Here is a 5,959-nt window from a genome sequence, read left to right as displayed (position 1 = left end):
TTGCTTCTGATATGAAAGAACCAGCGACAAGCTGAGTCTCCGTCAACAGGTACCTTTGACATTTACAACTGGAGATGAAGTGGCTGATGGAGATGACGGTCGCAGATCTCTAGTTCCGGATGGAAATCAAGAGGATGTTGGACAAAAGGGGGCGAAGGCAGTTGACCGGAAATCAAGATATATAGCAGCGTGCAGAGTGTGCTTTCGTTTCTATAAAATTGCCCCAAGGCAGGTGGCACACCTGGGGAATGGAGTATCAGGCATTTTTTGAGTTACTCTCACTTTTTGTAAAAAAATTATTTTTCTATAGTGTTTGCTTTGTAAAAACAATGTTTATCTTTTTTTTTTTTTTTAAAGCAGCTAATTTTCAAAAAATACGCTTATATTTCTCATGAGATTGGTCACAGAAGCTGCCTTGAGGGACTGGGTTTGTGTGGGCGGAGGGGGAGGAACGTGGATCTTCTCTTTACTACTCTCCGTACTCTGAATTTTTATGACAGTGTATTATTACTTTCTTAATAAACACACACACACACACACACACACTAATAAAAACAAAAAGGAAAAAGAGAGCCATTCTCAACACTCCAAACCAGGGCTGTCAGCCCCTGCCACTGCAAGCCCAGCCCCCCCAACCATGCCAAGCCCCACCCATGACTTCATGACAAGTCTACCTCCTTTGGCCGGGATGTCTTCGAGCTGTGGAACCGGAACCGCTGCCCATCCCAGACTGCCCAGGAGGGAGTTCCTTGGCTTCTGGAAGCTGGCTTGAGCCAAGAGCAGTATACTATCCCCTTAAAGGGAGCAGCTGTGGGCACCCCCACCCTCTGTTCTGGCAAGACAGTCTTGTCCTCCAGAAAGCCAAGAGGGCCCATCCCACAATCAAGGAGCTGGGACGCTGTTAGAGGTGGGTAGACTCCAATGGTAAACAACTTGTGTTTGCAGTAAAACACTTTACATCTGCAAAGATGAGAACTATGAGGAAATAACGTCTTCCAAACCAGAAAGGTGTAGAGACAGTGATCATGGATCCAAGTGCAACCCACCGATGTGTCAGAATCAGGGGTCACCCCCATTAAGAAAGAATGAATTTGATTCCAAGCAAACAAACAGACACATAGATAAAGACTTCACACCGCAGGCGCTGAGCATCCGTGTTATATCTCCAGCTATAGGTCCTTGTCATAGCAAATACTTGGTATATTTAAAAAAATAATAATTGCTTATGATACAATAGCAAAAAGATGGAAACAACCTAAGTCCCCATCAATAGAGGAATGGATAAGCAAACTGTGGTACATACACATGATGGAATACTATGTGATCCTAAAGCATAATGCAAATCTGTGAAATACTGCATAACGTGCGCGAACTTGGAGGACTTTATACTGAGTGAAATAAGTCAGTCACAGAAGGACAAATATAGTATTAGTCCACTATTGTAAAAAGTCAGGGAAAGGTTTATATATGGAAGGAAACTTGCTTTGTTGTCAGTTACCAGGGATGGGAGGGCAGGGGAAGGAACACTCCTAGACAGGTAGAGATAAGTGTTGATTTGGATGAAGAGAAGGGCAATGTACCAAAAGTGAGTGCTCAACATGGTGGCACTGAGGAACAGGAAGACGTAGAGATGTACATGGGAGGTACAGACAACAAAGATGAACCCTTTTGCATGTACAGTACTGCGTTGCCATTGATGGCAAGCATTGGTCTATGCGTGGATAGGTGGGTGGGCAGGCTAAATGATCAGGTATGTCTAGGCAGGGGGAGTATGCCCATGACCATGTTTCCATATGCGTATTTGCATGTGCAGTAAGAATGTCTGGGTGTATAGTAGAGCTGACAGGGGACAAGGTTGTGGTAGCTTCTTGGCCACAGCCAGCTACCCTGAAGGAGCAAGTAGTTGGATCAGTGGGCTTGGGACTGTGGTCACAGGGGACATGAAGCTCAATTGTCATAACATACTACACAAAAACATTGTTCTACATCCTACTTTGGTGAGTAGTGACTGGGGTCTTAAAAGCTTGCAAGTGGCCATCTAGATGCAATGACAGGTCTCTCCTCATCCAGAGCAAATAAGAATGAAGAAAAGCAAACACGCATGGAAACAATTAGTCCAAGGGACTAGTAGACCATGCCACCCTCAGCCTATATGACCATGAGACCAGAAGAACTAGATAGTGCCTGGCTACCACTGTCAACCACTCAGAAGGGGGATCTGTGTAAGACATCCTGGATAGAGAGGGAGGACAATGTGGAACAAAACTCAAAATCATAAAGGGGAAAAAAGAAGACCAGGTTTGATGGTCTGATAGAGCCTGGTGAGACCCCTGAGACTATGGCCCCTAGCTGCCCTTCAGGTCTGGAACTGAACTTACTCCTGTGGCTTCAAGCCAAACAACAGACAGGCGTATGTGATGGACATTTACATCAGGTGGATACACTCCTTGGAGCAATCAGTTGGGGGAGAACAGAAGGGCAGTGTTTGTACAGGGAGACAGCTGGCGTGAGTGTGTGTATGTGCGTGCGTGTGTGTGTGCAGGGGTGCACGGGAGGGAAGGACACAGGGCAGAGATAACTATGGGGAGGAAGTGGGAAGAGAGCTTTACATTACATGTTACATTGTGGGGAGTTGCAGTCAAGGTCACGAGACAAAATGTATATGAACAGCAGTTGAAAATGAATTTGCTCCATAAACTCACTCAAATCACAATAATTTTTTTTCAATTTATTGTGATAAAAAATATATATATATAAAAGAAAATTGCCATTTCAACCCTTTTTAAGCATACGATTCAGTGGCATTGGTAGCGGAGCCACTGAGAGGGGTGGGTGCCGGGGGGGGGCAGAAATGGAGACATGATCCTCGGAAGGCGGACCAGAAAGGGAGCCTGAGTGCAGAGGGCATATTCATTTAGGGGATGTGCCAGATCCCAGACTCTCCGGACTCCGAGAGGTAGGAGGCAGAGATGGACGGCAGAGAAGGTGGGGAGAGAACCTTCTGGGCTGTGCTGCCTTCCCATGAGCATGATATCTTGTTTCTTTCTTTCTTTATTATTGGGCTTTATGTACAAATTTACGAGCAGAATTTGTTTTACATTCGACATTTCATGCACATTTGGTTTCACTCCTCAATTACCATCCCCAACCCTACCCCACTCATCTCCTCTCCCTTCCCCATGCCTGTCCCCACTCCCTGTGCCCTTCTTAGTTTTGCCCTCCTGTGTGTCCAGCTTTTCCTCCATGTGACTGTTGCCCCTCTGGTGCCCCAAGGCCAATTGCTCCAAGGGCTGTATCTCCATAGAGTAGGTGGGTGCATTGCCCTGGTTGGGTGTTCGACATGTAAGTCTTATTTACTTTTGGGCTGAGAGCCAGCCCTTGGGAGTGAGTTTTATCCTAGGTCCAAAGTGTATCCCAGGGCCATAGTCTTGGGGGTCCCACTAGTCTCCATCTGACCAGTAATTCTGGTCATCATTGTGTTTTTGGATTTTGTTCCATGGTTTTCCTCCCACTCTATCCAGGATCTCCAGATTTGATCCTTTCCCAAGTGGTTGGCATTGGTAGCTGGGCACCATCTAGTTCTGGTCTCAAGGTTCATCCTATCCTAGGGCTGATTGTTTCCAGATGCCCTTGGTTTTCTTCACTCTTCTTTGCTTCTGACAATAGGTGACCACTACCTGCATCTTAGATGGCCGCTCAAAAGATTTTTAATACCCCAGTCACTACTCACCAAAGTAGGTTATAGAACAAGATTTTTATGTATTTTGTTGTGCCAGTTGAGTCTGATGTCCCCCAATACTGTGGTCCTGAGTCAGCACATCCGTTGGATCTCTCTCCCACAGTGTCTGGCTGTCTGTGAGGGATTGCTCTATGTCTGTCTTCTGTTGCTTCTGTAAGGATTGAAGGTCTTTTGTATCACTGGTATCTGTGCAAGATTGGCCTCTGCTGAATCTATCAGTATATTCCTGTTCATTGATCCCCTGTGCATGGTATCTTTTTCCAACCAGGAAGCCCATGGAGCTTTTGTGTCCAGAGCCTCTATTGAGGCCTCATTACCTATGTGTGATTGATTGGATCAGCCCCTACCCCCTGAGGTTGGCTGATATCACATGGCGGGTCTTTCTGGCCTGCCTAGCACCCACCCACGAGGCATTTCATCAGCATAAACCCTCAGGTGTGGTCTGGAAGCCCCATGAAATATGCTTCAATCACTGGGTCACTGAGGAGAAGTTCTCTCTCAGGAGCCAGGGACAAAGACTAGATTCCCTGGATGAAGTTAAATTCTTTATGCCACAGGGAGACAGGTCTGGGGAACCTGTGGGACACAGGTAAGGTAGCTGAGGTGGTGGGTTCAGGAAGGAGGCTGAGCTGCGGAGGGGGCAGAGGCAGCCTAGGAAGGCAAGGGATCACTGAGGTAGTGTGAGAAGGGTTGAGTGTGTGTAGGATGATCAAAAGAAGGCCAGGGAGGAACCTGACCAACTCCACTGAAAGGGATCCCCCCACGAGGAGGAAGCCAAGGAAAAGAGGGCCAGAGCTAGGACGTCAGCACGGGGACATCTGTCAGAACAAGTCAGGTACAAGGAGCGGAGATGCTCTCGAGGCAGCCCGGCCAGGCAGGGGAGTGAGCATGGCAGAATGGAGCAAGGTGGCTGCTGGGTTTGACCTGTGGTTGTTGTTGGCTGCCAACAACTTGGCCCCCGCCTCGTGGTGACCCTAAGGAAATGAAATGCTGCAGGTTGTCCCGTTGTGATCCATATACACCAAGACGTTCACCAACATAACGACTTCCCCATTTCCAGCTCAGGGACATTGATGACATTTTTCATGTGGTGCCACCCTGTCCTTTTCCAAAATATTCCAACACCACTAGCATCAACTCAATGCCCTGCAAACAAAAGCTTCCCCTAATTCAGTGTTTCGTTCTGTTGTACATAAGGTTGCTCTGAGTCAGAGATGACTCGACGGCACCTAACAACAACAACGACGACGAGTCCCTGAGGTTTTTATTGGCTACATTTTCACAGTAGATCCCTTTCTTCCCAGTCTGGAAACTGCTGACATCTATTCAGTGCAAGCTCTCACTGGCGGCCAGACAGATGGTGACTGCATGAGGTGCACCCCGACGTGGAAGGTGAGAATGCTGTCAGAATTGCCAAGAAATACAGCTTTTTTTTCTCATACGTGTCTGATAAGGAAGAAGGTTTGGGGACAAGAGCCCTGGACAAGCTTAGAAAGATGGGTTCGAATTGAACTATGAAGGATATTACATGCCTCACTGAGCTGGAACCTTTTATTGTAGGTCAGTATATCCCAACGTTCAGTTACTTGCATACCCATGTATTACGTGTAAAATTAATACTTAAAATGTGTTATTTAAATGGACTTGCTTTTGAAAACTTTTATAGATATTTACATTAAAATTTGTCACTACTGTAAATGGAAAACTAATATCATTTGTCACAAACTCAAACCAAACTCACTGCCATTGAGTAACTCTGACTCATAGTGACCCCCATTGGGTTTCTGAGGTGGTAAATTGCCCCATCTTCCTTCTGTGAGGCAGCTGGTAGGTTTGAACCACCAGCCTTCCGGTTAGCAGTCAAATGCCTTAGGCACTGCACCACCAGAGCTCCTTTCGTTTGTCACAAATAGAAGGAAACTATAAAAATAAACACTACAAAGAACAGAAAATACTGAGATAACATATTATCCTAATTGTGTTGCCTAATGAATTCTCCGAGGCTGCGGCCTGCACTTGCATTGTTAAAATACGATAAGTGGTACAATGGATCCATCTTTATATGGCCTTTCTCTCCCGGGTTTTGGAACTCCCACCACGTGACTGAGTGGGACTATGCAAATGAGGTGGTTCTGGCACACCAAGGAGATTGGACAGCTTGCTAATAATGCAAATACAGTTCATGGCACACTTGTGGGAGTCAGACTATGGTAGTTATGT

This window comes from Orycteropus afer, unplaced genomic scaffold (genome assembly GCF_000298275.1).
Source record: "Orycteropus afer afer isolate SDZICR_OR568_19922 unplaced genomic scaffold, OryAfe1.0 scaffold01234, whole genome shotgun sequence".
Classification (NCBI taxonomy): domain Eukaryota; kingdom Metazoa; phylum Chordata; class Mammalia; order Tubulidentata; family Orycteropodidae; genus Orycteropus; species Orycteropus afer.
The sequence above is the reverse complement of the archived record's forward strand: the minus strand, read 5'-3'. Positions refer to the sequence as shown.